At 60.0% G+C, this 18,333-nt stretch overlaps 12 non-coding genes across 12 annotated transcripts; 3 read left to right on the forward strand and 9 right to left on the reverse strand.

Moving 5' to 3' along the window:
* Positions 1 to 1,312: 1,312 nt before the first annotated feature.
* On the reverse strand, positions 1,313 to 1,384 carry Trnae-cuc (transfer RNA glutamic acid (anticodon CUC)). The gene has a single exon. It is a non-coding gene; the product is annotated as a tRNA-Glu (tRNA).
* A 477-nt stretch (positions 1,385 to 1,861) lies between these two features.
* Positions 1,862 to 1,933, reverse strand: Trnag-ucc (transfer RNA glycine (anticodon UCC)). The gene has a single exon. It is a non-coding gene; the product is annotated as a tRNA-Gly (tRNA).
* A 582-nt stretch (positions 1,934 to 2,515) lies between these two features.
* On the reverse strand, positions 2,516 to 2,587 carry Trnad-guc (transfer RNA aspartic acid (anticodon GUC)). Its single transcript has one exon. It is a non-coding gene; the product is annotated as a tRNA-Asp (tRNA).
* Positions 2,588 to 3,142: 555 nt separating this feature from the next.
* On the forward strand, positions 3,143 to 3,225 carry Trnal-cag (transfer RNA leucine (anticodon CAG)). Its single transcript has one exon. It is a non-coding gene; the product is annotated as a tRNA-Leu (tRNA).
* Positions 3,226 to 8,818: 5,593 nt separating this feature from the next.
* Trnae-cuc (transfer RNA glutamic acid (anticodon CUC)) lies at positions 8,819 to 8,890 on the reverse strand. The gene has a single exon. It is a non-coding gene; the product is annotated as a tRNA-Glu (tRNA).
* A 477-nt stretch (positions 8,891 to 9,367) lies between these two features.
* On the reverse strand, positions 9,368 to 9,439 carry Trnag-ucc (transfer RNA glycine (anticodon UCC)). Its single transcript has one exon. It is a non-coding gene; the product is annotated as a tRNA-Gly (tRNA).
* A 582-nt stretch (positions 9,440 to 10,021) lies between these two features.
* On the reverse strand, positions 10,022 to 10,093 carry Trnad-guc (transfer RNA aspartic acid (anticodon GUC)). The gene has a single exon. It is a non-coding gene; the product is annotated as a tRNA-Asp (tRNA).
* Positions 10,094 to 10,648: 555 nt separating this feature from the next.
* Positions 10,649 to 10,731, forward strand: Trnal-cag (transfer RNA leucine (anticodon CAG)). Its single transcript has one exon. It is a non-coding gene; the product is annotated as a tRNA-Leu (tRNA).
* A 5,580-nt stretch (positions 10,732 to 16,311) lies between these two features.
* Positions 16,312 to 16,383, reverse strand: Trnae-cuc (transfer RNA glutamic acid (anticodon CUC)). The gene has a single exon. It is a non-coding gene; the product is annotated as a tRNA-Glu (tRNA).
* Positions 16,384 to 16,860: 477 nt separating this feature from the next.
* Positions 16,861 to 16,932, reverse strand: Trnag-ucc (transfer RNA glycine (anticodon UCC)). The gene has a single exon. It is a non-coding gene; the product is annotated as a tRNA-Gly (tRNA).
* A 582-nt stretch (positions 16,933 to 17,514) lies between these two features.
* Positions 17,515 to 17,586, reverse strand: Trnad-guc (transfer RNA aspartic acid (anticodon GUC)). Its single transcript has one exon. It is a non-coding gene; the product is annotated as a tRNA-Asp (tRNA).
* A 555-nt stretch (positions 17,587 to 18,141) lies between these two features.
* Trnal-cag (transfer RNA leucine (anticodon CAG)) lies at positions 18,142 to 18,224 on the forward strand. Its single transcript has one exon. It is a non-coding gene; the product is annotated as a tRNA-Leu (tRNA).
* Positions 18,225 to 18,333: the final 109 nt, after the last annotated feature.

Here is an 18,333-nt window from a genome sequence, read left to right on the forward strand (position 1 = left end):
GGAATAAGCACTGTCTGTGCTGCCCGCAGGATCTGCTGGCACCTCTCACCATGCTACCCATTGAGGTGGAGCACAGTCCTCCGCTCAGCACTCAGGATCGGGCACTGTGCTGGCAGGGTCAGGACGGAGGCGACCGGGCAGGGCACGCATCCGCTGGGCAAAGGTTTCTTTCCCTACTCACATCCGCCACTGTGGCCAGCGACACCAGGATCCCGAGAAACAGTGGCCTTACGACCCCCCGAATATCCTCTGCTCGCCCAAACCGCTCTGGGGGCTTGCGTGGGAAATCGTGGCTCGCCTCGCACCCAATGGCGGTCCCTGTGAAGTCGGGGGGTGGGGGGGGGCGGGAACCACACCATGAGCTTGTGGCTGTGCAGCGGACATCTGCCTCGCAATAACAACTGCCCACTAGAACCCCTTCCAACCCTGCAACCGTCCCTCTCTCCGTGCCACCACCAACACCACCATCACCAAGACCACCACCAGCACCGTATTTCATTCTCCGACATCTCCTATACATAGTCCAAAAACCCAAATATACATAATACACAGAGTTGTGTGTGTGCGCGTGCGTGTGTGTGTGTCTGTATGTGTGTGCATTGATATAGATATAAACCTATACATATCATATATGGTTATATGTTCATATATGTGGGTATATATAAAAGATTAATGCGCGCGCGTTTGTGTGTGTGTGTGTGTGTGTGTGTGTGTGTGTGAAGTGAATGAAATCGCTACAGATGCTTGAACTGGACGCTCATTTGTGACTATTCGGGAAAGCTGACTGGGCCCATGGGATGCGCGCGATGCATGCTCTGCATGCGATGCAGTTGCTCCATCTGAGGCAGGTGGGGCGGGCTAGCTAGAGGGTTTGTTCCAGACCTAAGAGCAGGCGAGGAGGAGGAGATGGAGTCCTGTTGAGGCTCCATGAGTGACATGAGTGGACGAGTGTTTGTAATCCGGGCGGCGTGTGAAGAAGGTCCGCTTGTGATGGGGGCGGGTGTGTAGTCTTGCTTGGTTCCAGGGTAAGCAACGAGTCTGTAGTGGAGAGGTGCAAATTTGGTGTGTGGGGGGCAGAGAGGCTGGGCCGGAGTGGTAGTGTGGGAAAGGAATGGGCAGCGTGCAGACAGGGAGAGCGTGAAGCGGGAAGACGTCTATGGGGTATCGGGTCGTGGGAGCGCGCGCGCGTGCCACGGCGCCACGCGCTAATGGTCGAGTTGTGTTGTTGGTGTGCGTTGGTGTTGGGCAAAAGTGAGCGAGGGAGAGGAGCGAGGTTTGGGGAAGTGAGGGTGCAGAGAGGAAGAAGAGAGGCTTCCCTGACCGGGAATCGAACCCGGGCCGCGGCGGTGAGAGCGCCGAATCCTAACCACTAGACCACCAGGGAGCGTCGGCCCGACGGCCCCGGCTACCCACTCCTGGAGACACCCAGACACACAGCCTCTCCGCCACCGTGGCAGACACACTGCTCGCCCGCCTGGCCGACTCGGGCGGGCTACTACAGGCCCGCCCAATGCTTAGTCCCTCCTTAGGAGGCTGGAGTTCGGCCTTGGGCGTTGGGCGTTCCGCAATCCGCGCCTCTACCTGCCCTGCCTCTTGCCCCCACCCACACCTATACCCACACCCCGACACCCACGCCCACCCCCCCACCCTCCCACCCCCCGTCTCTGCGGCCAAACAGGGTGCGACCTCACGGACTAGGCACCTCTGCCCCTGCCTCTTCTCTTCTCTTCCCGCCCGTCCCAACCTAAAAAGGTCTGGCGCTTGGGCTTCGGTCGCTAGCGCAGCCTGGCGACAAGCACAAGCTCAGAGGCGCCTGGCAGGGTCCCCCAGGGCTCGGGACCTTGGCAAAACGTGGGCAGCCTGCGTTGGCCGGGAATCGAACCCGGGTCAACTGCTTGGAAGGCAGCTATGCTCACCACTATACCACCAACGCTGCACCGCTGGGACGGCGCCCACACGACGCCGCCGACTGACAGACTGACTCCGGACAGCGCCCAGCGCCTTCTACCACGACGCCTACCGCTGACTTCCCTCCCTGCGCACGCCCGCGTGGCCCGAACCCCGACCACACCCACGGCTCCGCCGCTCCGCGCTTTTCCTCGCCGTCTCACGCGCGCTTCCCGCTTCGCGCTTAGCGCACTCGCACGCACACGCCTTTCCTCTGGGGCGCTCTCGCCTCCTGCCTGCTGCCAGCCAGCGCCCCCGGGGCCACCACCCAGACAGGCCTGGCACACCGCTCAAGCCCAGAGAGGCGCACGCCGCCCGTTCGGGCACACGCGGAGCCCACCGCGGTTGGGGTTGGGATGGGAGGGCTCGCCAGGGCCGGACGGGGAGCGTGTTGGCAGGCCCCAGGCGCTGGGCGAGCGGCCAGAAAAAGGGTTTGAGAGCTCCGGGGCGGCTTTGCTGGAGGACACCGTGCTGGGCTGGATCGTCTGGGTCTGCGTGTGGGGCTGGGGTTGGGGTGGGAGGGTCAGTACCCCGCGGGCCGCCTGTCTTTCCAAAAAGGACGCTACGTCTCCCCGTCGGGGAATCGAACCCCGGTCTCCCGCGTGACAGGCGGGGATACTCACCACTATACTAACGAGGACAACGCCGACTACCACGCACCGTCGCCCGACCGTCTACGACGACACACACGACCCACAACCTCCGTCTCATCCAACGCCCACCTCTTCTTCTACACTCCACCGCAACCCATAAGCCCCCGGGACCCGGCGACAACAGCAGGACCACGACCCGCAGCCCTGGGGGACCGTGCGGCTGGACCCCTGCCGCCCCGCCGGGCTGGAGACCCGGCCTCTGAGCGCTGACGCCTGGCTGCCGGCATCACTCGCCGACGGCATCACCAGAGGCTGGCGCCACACACCTGGTCCTGCGGGCCTGCCTGCCTGCTGGGCTGCGGGCATCCGGACCGGACCGGGACCCGGAGGGACTCTGGCGCCTGGCAGAGTCTCCACGTCGACGCGCTGGCAACGGGCGAGGCGGAGCAGGCTTGAGTTGGGCGGGCTAGGCCCGCAGCTTGAGCACCCAGACGCGGCCGGCCCCACGCCAGCCCGGGCGCCCCTGCGCGTCGAGTCCGCATGCGGGCGCGCGCGTGGGCGCCGGACGCCTGCCAGGCGAGTGACCTGGAGCCCAAACCGCCGTCAGGATGGCCGAGCGGTCTAAGGCGCTGCGTTCAGGTCGCAGTCTCCCCTGGAGGCGTGGGTTCGAATCCCACTCCTGACAGCCTCGCCTTTTGCCACCCCAACTCCACCGCACCGCACCGCCCCGCACCGCACCCCAACCCACACACCGCATCTCTTGCCTCCATCCTCAACCTCTCCAGCGCCTCCACGCTCCTCGCCTCCCAAACTTGGTGCCACAGATCTGGATCTGTCGGGGTTCACCCCAGGACCTCAGCTCGGGGACCGGACTCTCCTACCCTCTGGCGCGGCCTCCCCTGACCGGTGCATCCATCCATCCATCCATGCATGCATCCTTCCTTCCATGCACGCATCCTTCCATCCACCCACCAACCAATCCAACCAAAACCAACCGTCCGTGAATCCATCCATGTATGCCCCCACCCATCCACGCACCTCTCCATCCATGAATCCACGCATGCATGCACGCACGCATGCCTCCATGAATCCATACATCCATGCATGCATGCATCATTTCCGGCCCAGGCTCTGTCGGGGGGGGGGGGGGAGGAGGAAACGTGTGCTAATGGGTCTTGGGTCCTGGCAGGAAGCACAGGCTGAGAGTTCATCAGGTGATGCCTGTAGACAGGGCATGGGTGGTTCAGTGGTAGAATTCTCGCCTGCCACGCGGGAGGCCCGGGTTCGATTCCCGGCCCATGCAGAGTCCAGTCCCTTTTGGTCTTCACGCCCACAGGGACACTTGGCACACACACTCTGGCCTGCAAGCCTCGCCTCTCTTCATTCTCACAACAACTACCTAGAGGCTCCTTCCAATCACTTGACACACTCAGCCTACCCACTCGCCTGCAGCAACAGCAAACACCACCACCACCACCACCACCACCACCACCTTCTTATGCTTTCCCCTCTCCAATCTCCTCTTCTTCTTCAAGGATTTATATATTTGTTTCCTGCAGGTACACTCTCCCTCTCTTTAGAAACAACAGAAGACACCGCATACACCACATTCATCAGATTCCATTACACACGGTTGGGAGCCACCATGTGCTTGCTGGCAATTCAACTCAGGACCTCTGTAAGAGCAATTGGTGCTCTTACCCACTGAGCCATCTAAACCTGACACCACCTTCACCTACAGGCTCCCTCCCTACAGGGCTGGACATACCCCCTCCTCCTCCTCTGGGATGTGGACTTGGCTAACCAGACAACTCTCTTCTGTGTCTTCATCCTGCTAGAGCCCAACCTCACATCCTTCAGGTCCACTACTCCCTCTCTGCCCAATGGGTGGGGTGTGCTTCTGAGAGTACTCCTGCATGCACACAGACACACACAGGAAAAGGGAGAGGGACAGGGACAGGGACAGGGACAGGGGGAGGGGGAGGGGGAGGGGGAGGGGGAGGGGGAGGGGGAGGGATGGAAGGGGGAGGGAAAAGGGAGGGGGAGGGGGAGGAGAACTGGGAGGGGTTTGGAGAGGGAGAGAGGAGGGAGAGGGGGAGGGAGAGGGAGATGGGCAGGGAGAGAGCAGGGAGAGCTAGAGAGGGGACAGGGGGAGGGAGAGAGGAGGGAGAGGGTGGGAGGGGCAGGGGAGGGGAGGGGGAGAGGGAGGGGCAGGGGGAGAGGAAGGCGAGAGGGAGGGCGTGGGGGAGAGACAGAGACAGAGACGGATGGAGGGAGACACACACAGATATGCAACAAGGGAGACAAACAGACAGTGAAAGATACATACCCACGCATGACTTTGGGAGCACCCACTCAGAGAGAGAGACAGAGGAAGAGAGAGACAGAGAGGAAGAGAGACACACACAAAGACCACATGCAGATAGACAGAGCAAGAGAGAGGGACACACACACACACGCACACACACACATAGCACAGCCATGAGAAGCACAAGTGCCAACAGTTGATTCCATGGTCCTCCATGCCAAGCCCTGCCTCCCTTACAGGTCCCTCAATGACCCTCACTGATGGTCGCACCCAGGGTTGTTACACTGCAACTGCTGCCGCCCCAGCTGTTAATGGGGATGCCTCGGTTGGTCAGGTGTTTGTTTGTTTGTTTGTTTGCACCTGCTGCTGCTGGTGATGGTTGTCTAATGGCTGATGCTGTTTCTAATGCTGCTCCTCTTCCTGCTGCTCTTGCTGCTACTGGGTGTGCTGGTCCTGTATGGGGGTCTTGGAAAGAACAGGAGCTGAAGCACCCCAGTCCGTGCCTGGGATCAGGCTGCAGGACCCATGCCTGCCGTGCATCCCCAATCCTCAGCTGCTCTCTGGCATCCATCCCCCCTCATGCCTTCCATCCATCACAGTTTGGCTGGCTCCTGCACATTCTCAAAAGACTGGCTAGCATGAGATGCACACTGGGCACCCATGCAATTGGCACCTGTCTTTTGAGCCTTCAGGAAATAGTCCCAGGGGGGTTGGCTGCAGTATGCTGCCGGCTTGTTAAGCGTGGCTTGTTTCTCAGCTCCAGCTGAGCACCATCAATGATTTGTCCGTGCACGGGCGAGGTCTCACCTTGGTGGATCCGCTCTCCTGCTCACTACTCACGGATGATTCTCCAGCCCCGCCTGATCTGGACCACAGATTCTTGACTCAGAACCCCAAATGGCCCCAGCAGAGTCGATCAGGGACTCCCAAGATGCCCTCTGAGGGTCTGGGGAGGGGGTTGGGATCGATATAAAAACACCTTAGCGAGTCTTGCCTCCCCTCCGTCTTGTCAGCTCCATTGCTCTCCAGACGTCCTTCCAAGCTGCCTGGAAGCATCCAGCTTGAGCCTTTCCAGCCCAGAGCTCAAAGTCCCTCCACCCTCCCCAAAGAGGTACCTGCCAGGTGTGTCCCAGCAATACTCCCCACTCCTGGTACCAATATCTGTCTGAGCTAGAGTTTCTGTTCTTGGGGTCAAACACCATAACCCAAAGCAACCTTGACAAGGAAGTGCTTGTTTCACCTTAATGAAGGCTGGCTCTTCAGAAGTCCCTCCAGGAGGGAAACCCCAGGAAGGAGCACAGAGGAAGGAAGTGATGCAACAGAGGGCTTCTCCCTACAGGCTTGCTCCACCTGTTTTCCTCACAGCTCAGGACTGTCAGTGTTCTGAGCAGAGAAAGAGGGTCACTCCAAGATGGATATGCCAAAGATGCCGCCTTGCAGGCAGCAGAGAAGTCGTGCCTCAGTGACCTAACCCTCCCTGGAATAGCCAGCCACACAACAGCATATTTCTTGATCGCTACACAAAACTCGTTGGATTTCTTCCTTTTCCTTGGCAGAGGAGGCTAAAGCACGTTCCTCCTTGTCACAGAGTCCCTAGCCTTGTGTGTAGAGTTCATGAAGGAAAACAGCAGGTCCCTGCAACTTTTGTCCTTACTGGGTACAGTCATCAGTGTGCTCCTGTGTGTGTGTGTGTGTGTGTGTGTGTGTGTGTGTATTAATAGATAGATATAGATATATATGTATACATATCATATGTGGTTATATGTTCATATATGTGGGTATATACAAAAAGTTAATGTGTGTGTGTGTGAGAGTGTATGTTAAATGAAAGGAGAAATCACTACGTATGCTAGAACTGGACACTCATTTGTGACTACTCAGATGACTTTCTTTAATCATGCAAGGCCTTCTGGGTGTGCCAAGACTGTCTTGTGACCCAGAACTGGCTTCAAGGCTGTAAGGCTCCTTCCCCAAAACAACCACTTAGATGAGAGAAGACCATCTCGGTTTTCTGCCAAGATTGTTTCCAAGTCAAAGGATTTTCTGAGAACAAATCTCCCTTCTGTTGTCTACACAAGACACCGTGAAAAACAATGACTTCGCTGTTACCTTTCTTCTAGATTCAGGAGCATACCGGAATTCCACTGCTCCAGACCACCTGCGCAGGGGTGTCAGGTCCTTGCTGCAACTCCCCCATCCCAACACCATCCCAACCTTCAGCGAGCTGCTCCGCAGCCACTCCTGACTGCTCTGGACCCTACCGCACAGACTTTGCCTGCCTTGGAGACGTTTTTCTCAATTCAGCGTCCCTCTTCACAAGTTGAGCTGTCAACTTGACAAACCCCAAGTAGAACAGAACCGACCGTGCATCTTTGCAGGCGGCATGTGCCCCATTCCCACACTCACACCCACCCCAACCCCACGCGCCTGTTGGACACCTGCTAGGGTAGGCTGCCCCACCCCCCGACCCCCTCGCGCACACCCCGGTGTCTGTTTCGCACAGCCTTCTCTCCCTACATGGCTGCCCCGAGGCCTGCCGCACAGTCCCTTCCCGATGCCCTTTCCGACTGGTGCCCCCTGGTGCCCAGGAATCGGCCTTTGGTGGCAGGGATGGGGTGGAGTCGGGTGGGAATAAGCACTGTCTGTGCTGCCCGCAGGATCTGCTGGCACCTCTCACCATGCTACCCATTGAGGTGGAGCACAGTCCTCCGCTCAGCACTCAGGATCGGGCACTGTGCTGGCAGGGTCAGGACGGAGGCGACCGGGCAGGGCACGCATCCGCTGGGCAAAGGTTTCTTTCCCTACTCACATCCGCCACTGTGGCCAGCGACACCAGGATCCCGAGAAACAGTGGCCTTACGACCCCCCGAATATCCTCTGCTCGCCCAAACCGCTCTGGGGGCTTACGTGGGAAATCGTGGCTCGCCTCGCACCCAATGGCGGTCCCTGTGAAGTCGGGGGGTGGGGGGGGGGGCGGGAACCACACCATGAGCTTGTGGCTGTGCAGCGGACATCTGCCTCGCAATAACAACTGCCCACTAGAACCCCTTCCAACCCTGCAACCGTCCCTCTCTCCGTGCCACCACCAACACCACCATCACCAAGACCACCACCAGCACCGTATTTCATTCTCCGACATCTCCTATACATAGTCCAAAAACCCAAATATACATAATACACAGAGTTGTGTGTGTGCGCGTGCGTGTGTGTGTGTCTGTATGTGTGTGCATTGATATAGATATAAACCTATACATATCATATATGGTTATATGTTCATATATGTGGGTATATATAAAAGATTAATGCGCGCGCGTTTGTGTGTGTGTGTGTGTGTGTGTGTGTGTGTGTGTGTGTGTGTGTGTGTGTGAAGTGAATGAAATCGCTACAGATGCTTGAACTGGACGCTCATTTGTGACTATTCGGGAAAGCTGACTGGGCCCATGGGATGTGCGCGATGCATGCTCTGCATGCGATGCAGTTGCTCCATCTGAGGCAGGTGGGGCGGGCTAGCTAGAGGGTTTGTTCCAGACCTAAGAGCAGGCGAGGAGGAGGAGATGGAGTCCTGTTGAGGCTCCATGAGTGACATGAGTGGACGAGTGTTTGTAATCCGGGCGGCGTGTGAAGAAGGTCCGCTTGTGATGGGGGCGGGTGTGTAGTCTTGCTTGGTTCCAGGGTAAGCAACGAGTCTGTAGTGGAGAGGTGCAAATTTGGTGTGTGGGGGGCAGAGAGGCTGGGCCGGAGTGGTAGTGTGGGAAAGGAATGGGCAGCGTGCAGACAGGGAGAGCGTGAAGCGGGAAGACGTCTATGGGGTATCGGGTCGTGGGAGCGCGGGCGCGCGCGCGCGCGTGCCACGGCGCCACGCGCTAATGGTCGAGTTGTGTTGTTGGTGTGCGTTGGTGTTGGGCAAAAGTGAGCGAGGGAGAGGAGCGAGGTTTGGGGAAGTGAGGGTGCAGAGAGGAAGAAGAGAGGCTTCCCTGACCGGGAATCGAACCCGGGCCGCGGCGGTGAGAGCGCCGAATCCTAACCACTAGACCACCAGGGAGCGTCGGCCCGACGGCCCCGGCTACCCACTCCTGGAGACACCCAGACACACAGCCTCTCCGCCACCGTGGCAGACACACTGCTCGCCCGCCTGGCCGACTCGGGCGGGCTACTACAGGCCCGCCCAATGCTTAGTCCCTCCTTAGGAGGCTGGAGTTCGGCCTTGGGCGTTGGGCGTTCCGCAATCCGCGCCTCTACCTGCCCTGCCTCTTGCCCCCACCCACACCTATACCCACACCCCGACACCCACGCCCACCCCCCCACCCTCCCACCCCCCGTCTCTGCGGCCAAACAGGGTGCGACCTCACGGACTAGGCACCTCTGCCCCTGCCTCTTCTCTTCTCTTCCCGCCCGTCCCAACCTAAAAAGGTCTGGCGCTTGGGCTTCGGTCGCTAGCGCAGCCTGGCGACAAGCACAAGCTCAGAGGCGCCTGGCAGGGTCCCCCAGGGCTCGGGACCTTGGCAAAACGTGGGCAGCCTGCGTTGGCCGGGAATCGAACCCGGGTCAACTGCTTGGAAGGCAGCTATGCTCACCACTATACCACCAACGCTGCACCGCTGGGACGGCGCCCACACGACGCCGCCGACTGACAGACTGACTCCGGACAGCGCCCAGCGCCTTCTACCACGACGCCTACCGCTGACTTCCCTCCCTGCGCACGCCCGCGTGGCCCGAACCCCGACCACACCCACGGCTCCGCCGCTCCGCGCTTTTCCTCGCCGTCTCACGCGCGCTTCCCGCTTCGCGCTTAGCGCACTCGCACGCACACGCCTTTCCTCTGGGGCGCTCTCGCCTCCTGCCTGCTGCCAGCCAGCGCCCCCGGGGCCACCACCCAGACAGGCCTGGCACACCGCTCAAGCCCAGAGAGGCGCACGCCGCCCGTTCGGGCACACGCGGAGCCCACCGCGGTTGGGGTTGGGATGGGAGGGCTCGCCAGGGCCGGACGGGGAGCGTGTTGGCAGGCCCCAGGCGCTGGGCGAGCGGCCAGAAAAAGGGTTTGAGAGCTCCGGGGCGGCTTTGCTGGAGGACACCGTGCTGGGCTGGATCGTCTGGGTCTGCGTGTGGGGCTGGGGTTGGGGTGGGAGGGTCAGTACCCCGCGGGCCGCCTGTCTTTCCAAAAAGGACGCTACGTCTCCCCGTCGGGGAATCGAACCCCGGTCTCCCGCGTGACAGGCGGGGATACTCACCACTATACTAACGAGGACAACGCCGACTACCACGCACCGTCGCCCGACCGTCTACGACGACACACACGACCCACAACCTCCGTCTCATCCAACGCCCACCTCTTCTTCTACACTCCACCGCAACCCATAAGCCCCCGGGACCCGGCGACAACAGCAGGACCACGACCCGCAGCCCTGGGGGACCGTGCGGCTGGACCCCTGCCGCCCCGCCGGGCTGGAGACCCGGCCTCTGAGCGCTGACGCCTGGCTGCCGGCATCACTCGCCGACGGCATCACCAGAGGCTGGCGCCACACACCTGGTCCTGCGGGCCTGCCTGCCTGCTGGGCTGCGGGCATCCGGACCGGACCGGGACCCGGAGGGACTCTGGCGCCTGGCAGAGTCTCCACGTCGACGCGCTGGCAACGGGCGAGGCGGAGCAGGCTTGAGTTGGGCGGGCTAGGCCCGCAGCTTGAGCACCCAGACGCGGCCGGCCCCACGCCAGCCCGGGCGCCCCTGCGCGTCGAGTCCGCATGCGGGCGCGCGCGTGGGCGCCGGACGCCTGCCAGGCGAGTGACCTGGAGCCCAAACCGCCGTCAGGATGGCCGAGCGGTCTAAGGCGCTGCGTTCAGGTCGCAGTCTCCCCTGGAGGCGTGGGTTCGAATCCCACTCCTGACAGCCTCGCCTTTTGCCACCCCAACTCCACCGCACCGCACCGCCCCGCACCGCACCCCAACCCACACACCGCATCTCTTGCCTCCATCCTCAACCTCTCCAGCGCCTCCACGCTCCTCGCCTCCCAAACTTGGTGCCACAGATCTGGATCTGTCGGGGTTCACCCCAGGACCTCAGCTCGGGGACCGGACTCTCCTACCCTCTGGCGCGGCCTCCCCTGACCGGTGCATCCATCCATCCATCCATGCATGCATCCTTCCTTCCATGCACGCATCCTTCCATCCACCCACCAACCAATCCAACCAAAACCAACCGTCCGTGAATCCATCCATGTATGCCCCCACCCATCCACGCACCTCTCCATCCATGAATCCACGCATGCATGCACGCACGCATGCCTCCATGAATCCATACATCCATGCATGCATGCATCATTTCCGGCCCAGGCTCTGTCGGGGGGGGGGGGGGAGGAGGAAACGTGTGCTAATGGGTCTTGGGTCCTGGCAGGAAGCACAGGCTGAGAGTTCATCAGGTGATGCCTGTAGACAGGGCATGGGTGGTTCAGTGGTAGAATTCTCGCCTGCCACGCGGGAGGCCCGGGTTCGATTCCCGGCCCATGCAGAGTCCAGTCCCTTTTGGTCTTCACGCCCACAGGGACACTTGGCACACACACTCTGGCCTGCAAGCCTCGCCTCTCTTCATTCTCACAACAACTACCTAGAGGCTCCTTCCAATCACTTGACACACTCAGCCTACCCACTCGCCTGCAGCAACAGCAAACACCACCACCACCACCACCACCACCACCTTCTTATGCTTTCCCCTCTCCAATCTCCTCTTCTTCTTCAAGGATTTATATATTTGTTTCCTGCAGGTACACTCTCCCTCTCTTTAGAAACAACAGAAGACACCGCATACACCACATTCATCAGATTCCATTACACACGGTTGGGAGCCACCATGTGCTTGCTGGCAATTCAACTCAGGACCTCTGTAAGAGCAATTGGTGCTCTTACCCACTGAGCCATCTAAACCTGACACCACCTTCACCTACAGGCTCCCTCCCTACAGGGCTGGACATACCCCCTCCTCCTCCTCTGGGATGTGGACTTGGCTAACCAGACAACTCTCTTCTGTGTCTTCATCCTGCTAGAGCCCAACCTCACATCCTTCAGGTCCACTACTCCCTCTCTGCCCAATGGGTGGGGTGTGCTTCTGAGAGTACTCCTGCATGCACACAGACACACACAGGAAAAGGGAGAGGGACAGGGACAGGGACAGGGACAGGGGGAGGGGGAGGGGGAGGGGGAGGGGGAGGGAGAGGGGGAGGGATGGAAGGGGGAGGGAAAAGGGAGGGGGAGGGGGAGGAGAACTGGGAGGGGTTTGGAGAGGGAGAGAGGAGGGAGAGGGGGAGGGAGAGGGAGATGGGCAGGGAGAGAGCAGGGAGAGCTAGAGAGGGGACAGGGGGAGGGAGAGAGGAGGGAGAGGGTGGGAGGGGCAGGGGAGGGGAGGGGGAGAGGGAGGGGCAGGGGGAGAGGAAGGCGAGAGGGAGGGCGTGGGGGAGAGACAGAGACAGAGACGGATGGAGGGAGACACACACAGATATGCAACAAGGGAGACAAACAGACAGTGAAAGATACATACCCACGCATGACTTTGGGAGCACCCACTCAGAGAGAGAGACAGAGGAAGAGAGAGACAGAGAGGAAGAGAGACACACACAAAGACCACATGCAGATAGACAGAGCAAGAGAGAGGGACACACACACACACGCACACACACACATAGCACAGCCATGAGAAGCACAAGTGCCAACAGTTGATTCCATGGTCCTCCATGCCAAGCCCTGCCTCCCTTACAGGTCCCTCAATGACCCTCACTGATGGTCGCACCCAGGGTTGTTACACTGCAACTGCTGCCGCCCCAGCTGTTAATGGGGATGCCTCCGTTGGTCAGGTGTTTGTTTGTTTGTTTGTTTGTTTGTTTGCACCTGCTGCTGCTGGTGATGGTTGTCTAATGGCTGATGCTGTTTCTAATGCTGCTCCTCTTCCTGCTGCTCTTGCTGCTACTGGGTGTGCTGGTCCTGTATGGGGGTCTTGGAAAGAACAGGAGCTGAAGCACCCCAGTCCGTGCCTGGGATCAGGCTGCAGGACCCATGCCTGCCGTGCATCCCCAATCCTCAGCTGCTCTCTGGCATCCATCCCCCCTCATGCCTTCCATCCATCACAGTTTGGCTGGCTCCTGCACATTCTCAAAAGACTGGCTAGCATGAGATGCACACTGGGCACCCATGCAATTGGCACCTGTCTTTTGAGCCTTCAGGAAATAGTCCCAGGGGGGTTGGCTGCAGTATGCTGCCGGCTTGTTAAGCGTGGCTTGTTTCTCAGCTCCAGCTGAGCACCATCAATGATTTGTCCGTGCACGGGCGAGGTCTCACCTTGGTGGATCCGCTCTCCTGCTCACTACTCACGGATGATTCTCCAGCCCCGCCTGATCTGGACCACAGATTCTTGACTCAGAACCCCAAATGGCCCCAGCAGAGTCGATCAGGGACTCCCAAGATGCCCTCTGAGGGTCTGGGGAGGGGGTTGGGATCGATATAAAAACACCTTAGCGAGTCTTGCCTCCCCTCCGTCTTGTCAGCTCCATTGCTCTCCAGACGTCCTTCCAAGCTGCCTGGAAGCATCCAGCTTGAGCCTTTCCAGCCCAGAGCTCAAAGTCCCTCCACCCTCCCCAAAGAGGTACCTGCCAGGTGTGTCCCAGCAATACTCCCCACTCCTGGTACCAATATCTGTCTGAGCTAGAGTTTCTGTTCTTGGGGTCAAACACCATAACCCAAAGCAACCTTGACAAGGAAGTGCTTGTTTCACCTTAATGAAGGCTGGCTCTTCAGAAGTCCCTCCAGGAGGGAAACCCCAGGAAGGAGCACAGAGGAAGGAAGTGATGCAACAGAGGGCTTCTCCCTACAGGCTTGCTCCACCTGTTTTCCTCACAGCTCAGGACTGTCAGTGTTCTGAGCAGAGAAAGAGGGTCACTCCAAGATGGATATGCCAAAGATGCCGCCTTGCAGGCAGCAGAGAAGTCGTGCCTCAGTGACCTAACCCTCCCTGGAATAGCCAGCCACACAACAGCATATTTCTTGATCGCTACACAAAACTCGTTGGATTTCTTCCTTTTCCTTGGCAGAGGAGGCTAAAGCACGTTCCTCCTTGTCACAGAGTCCCTAGCCTTGTGTGTAGAGTTCATGAAGGAAAACAGCAGGTCCCTGCAACTTTTGTCCTTACTGGGTACAGTCATCAGTGTGCTCCTGTGTGTGTGTGTGTGTGTGTGTGTGTGTGTATTAATAGATAGATATAGATATATATGTATACATATCATATGTGGTTATATGTTCATATATGTGGGTATATACAAAAAGTTAATGTGTGTGTGTGAGAGAGTGTATGTTAAATGAAAGGAGAAATCACTACGTATGCTAGAACTGGACACTCATTTGTGACTACTCAGATGACTTTCTTTAATCATGCAAGGCCTTCTGGGTGTGCCAAGACTGTCTTGTGACCCAGAACTGGCTTCAAGGCTGTAAGGCTCCTTCCCCAAAACAACCACTTAGATGAGAGAAGACCATCTCGGTTTTCTGCCAAGATTGTTTCCAAGTCAAAGGATTTTCTGAGAACAAATCTCCCTTCTGTTGTCTACACAAGACACCGTGAAAAACAATGACTTCGCTGTTACCTTTCTTCTAGATTCAGGAGCATACCGGAATTCCACTGCTCCAGACCACCTGCGCAGGGGTGTCAGGTCCTTGCTGCAACTCCCCCATCCCAACACCATCCCAACCTTCAGCGAGCTGCTCCGCAGCCACTCCTGACTGCTCTGGACCCTACCGCACAGACTTTGCCTGCCTTGGAGACGTTTTTCTCAATTCAGCGTCCCTCTTCACAAGTTGAGCTGTCAACTTGACAAACCCCAAGTAGAACAGAACCGACCGTGCATCTTTGCAGGCGGCATGTGCCCCATTCCCACACTCACACCCACCCCAACCCCACGCGCCTGTTGGACACCTGCTAGGGTAGGCTGCCCCACCCCCCGACCCCCTCGCGCACACCCCGGTGTCTGTTTCGCACAGCCTTCTCTCCCTACATGGCTGCCCCGAGGCCTGCCGCACAGTCCCTTCCCGATGCCCTTTCCGACTGGTGCCCCCTGGTGCCCAGGAATCGGCCTTTGGTGGCAGGGATGGGGTGGAGTCGGGTGGGAATAAGCACTGTCTGTGCTGCCCGCAGGATCTGCTGGCACCTCTCACCATGCTACCCATTGAGGTGGAGCACAGTCCTCCGCTCAGCACTCAGGATCGGGCACTGTGCTGGCAGGGTCAGGACGGAGGCGACCGGGCAGGGCACGCATCCGCTGGGCAAAGGTTTCTTTCCCTACTCACATCCGCCACTGTGGCCAGCGACACCAGGATCCCGAGAAACAGTGGCCTTACGACCCCCCGAATATCCTCTGCTCGCCCAAACCGCTCTGGGGGCTTACGTGGGAAATCGTGGCTCGCCTCGCACCCAATGGCGGTCCCTGTGAAGTCGGGGGGTGGGGGGGGGGGCGGGAACCACACCATGAGCTTGTGGCTGTGCAGCGGACATCTGCCTCGCAATAACAACTGCCCACTAGAACCCCTTCCAACCCTGCAACCGTCCCTCTCTCCGTGCCACCACCAACACCACCATCACCAAGACCACCACCAGCACCGTATTTCATTCTCCGACATCTCCTATACATAGTCCAAAAACCCAAATATACATAATACACAGAGTTGTGTGTGTGCGCGTGCGTGTGTGTGTGTCTGTATGTGTGTGCATTGATATAGATATAAACCTATACATATCATATATGGTTATATGTTCATATATGTGGGTATATATAAAAGATTAATGCGCGCGCGTTTGTGTGTGTGTGTGTGTGTGTGTGTGTGTGTGTGTGTGAAGTGAATGAAATCGCTACAGATGCTTGAACTGGACGCTCATTTGTGACTATTCGGGAAAGCTGACTGGGCCCATGGGATGTGCGCGATGCATGCTCTGCATGCGATGCAGTTGCTCCATCTGAGGCAGGTGGGGCGGGCTAGCTAGAGGGTTTGTTCCAGACCTAAGAGCAGGCGAGGAGGAGGAGATGGAGTCCTGTTGAGGCTCCATGAGTGACATGAGTGGACGAGTGTTTGTAATCCGGGCGGCGTGTGAAGAAGGTCCGCTTGTGATGGGGGCGGGTGTGTAGTCTTGCTTGGTTCCAGGGTAAGCAACGAGTCTGTAGTGGAGAGGTGCAAATTTGGTGTGTGGGGGGCAGAGAGGCTGGGCCGGAGTGGTAGTGTGGGAAAGGAATGGGCAGCGTGCAGACAGGGAGAGCGTGAAGCGGGAAGACGTCTATGGGGTATCGGGTCGTGGGAGCGCGGGCGCGCGCGCGCGCGTGCCACGGCGCCACGCGCTAATGGTCGAGTTGTGTTGTTGGTGTGCGTTGGTGTTGGGCAAAAGTGAGCGAGGGAGAGGAGCGAGGTTTGGGGAAGTGAGGGTGCAGAGAGGAAGAAGAGAGGCTTCCCTGACCGGGAATCGAACCCGGGCCGCGGCGGTGAGAGCGCCGAATCCTAACCACTAGACCACCAGGGAGCGTCGGCCCGACGGCCCCGGCTACCCACTCCTGGAGACACCCAGACACACAGCCTCTCCGCCACCGTGGCAGACACACTGCTCGCCCGCCTGGCCGACTCGGGCGGGCTACTACAGGCCCGCCCAATGCTTAGTCCCTCCTTAGGAGGCTGGAGTTCGGCCTTGGGCGTTGGGCGTTCCGCAATCCGCGCCTCTACCTGCCCTGCCTCTTGCCCCCACCCACACCTATACCCACACCCCGACACCCACGCCCACCCCCCCACCCTCCCACCCCCCGTCTCTGCGGCCAAACAGGGTGCGACCTCACGGACTAGGCACCTCTGCCCCTGCCTCTTCTCTTCTCTTCCCGCCCGTCCCAACCTAAAAAGGTCTGGCGCTTGGGCTTCGGTCGCTAGCGCAGCCTGGCGACAAGCACAAGCTCAGAGGCGCCTGGCAGGGTCCCCCAGGGCTCGGGACCTTGGCAAAACGTGGGCAGCCTGCGTTGGCCGGGAATCGAACCCGGGTCAACTGCTTGGAAGGCAGCTATGCTCACCACTATACCACCAACGCTGCACCGCTGGGACGGCGCCCACACGACGCCGCCGACTGACAGACTGACTCCGGACAGCGCCCAGCGCCTTCTACCACGACGCCTACCGCTGACTTCCCTCCCTGCGCACGCCCGCGTGGCCCGAACCCCGACCACACCCACGGCTCCGCCGCTCCGCGCTTTTCCTCGCCGTCTCACGCGCGCTTCCCGCTTCGCGCTTAGCGCACTCGCACGCACACGCCTTTCCTCTGGGGCGCTCTCGCCTCCTGCCTGCTGCCAGCCAGCGCCCCCGGGGCCACCACCCAGACAGGCCTGGCACACCGCTCAAGCCCAGAGAGGCGCACGCCGCCCGTTCGGGCACACGCGGAGCCCACCGCGGTTGGGGTTGGGATGGGAGGGCTCGCCAGGGCCGGACGGGGAGCGTGTTGGCAGGCCCCAGGCGCTGGGCGAGCGGCCAGAAAAAGGGTTTGAGAGCTCCGGGGCGGCTTTGCTGGAGGACACCGTGCTGGGCTGGATCGTCTGGGTCTGCGTGTGGGGCTGGGGTTGGGGTGGGAGGGTCAGTACCCCGCGGGCCGCCTGTCTTTCCAAAAAGGACGCTACGTCTCCCCGTCGGGGAATCGAACCCCGGTCTCCCGCGTGACAGGCGGGGATACTCACCACTATACTAACGAGGACAACGCCGACTACCACGCACCGTCGCCCGACCGTCTACGACGACACACACGACCCACAACCTCCGTCTCATCCAACGCCCACCTCTTCTTCTACACTCCACCGCAACCCATAAGCCCCCGGGACCCGGCGACAACAGCAGGACCACGACCCGCAGCCCTGGGGGACCGTGCGGCTGGACCCCTGCCGCCCCGCCGGGCTGGAGACCCGGCCTCTGAGCGCTGACGCCTGGCTGCCGGCATCACTCGCCGACGGCATCACCAGAGGCTGGCGCCACACACCTGGTCCTGCGGGCCTGCCTGCCTGCTGGGCTGCGGGCATCCGGACCGGACCGGGACCCGGAGGGACTCTGGCGCCTGGCAGAGTCTCCACGTCGACGCGCTGGCAACGGGCGAGGCGGAGCAGGCTTGAGTTGGGCGGGCTAGGCCCGCAGCTTGAGCACCCAGACGCGGCCGGCCCCACGCCAGCCCGGGCGCCCCTGCGCGTCGAGTCCGCATGCGGGCGCGCGCGTGGGCGCCGGACGCCTGCCAGGCGAGTGACCTGGAGCCCAAACCGCCGTCAGGATGGCCGAGCGGTCTAAGGCGCTGCGTTCAGGTCGCAGTCTCCCCTGGAGGCGTGGGTTCGAATCCCACTCCTGACAGCCTCGCCTTTTGCCACCCCAACTCCACCGCACCGCACCGCCCCGCACCGCACCCCAACCCACACACCGCATCTCTTGCCTCCATCCTCAACCTCTCCAGCGCCTCCAC

The sequence above is a fragment of the Mus caroli genome, unplaced genomic scaffold, assembly GCF_978045245.1.
Source record: "Mus caroli unplaced genomic scaffold, Mus_caroli_1 scaffold_1, whole genome shotgun sequence".
In the NCBI taxonomy this organism is placed as follows: Eukaryota; Metazoa; Chordata; class Mammalia; order Rodentia; family Muridae; genus Mus; species Mus caroli.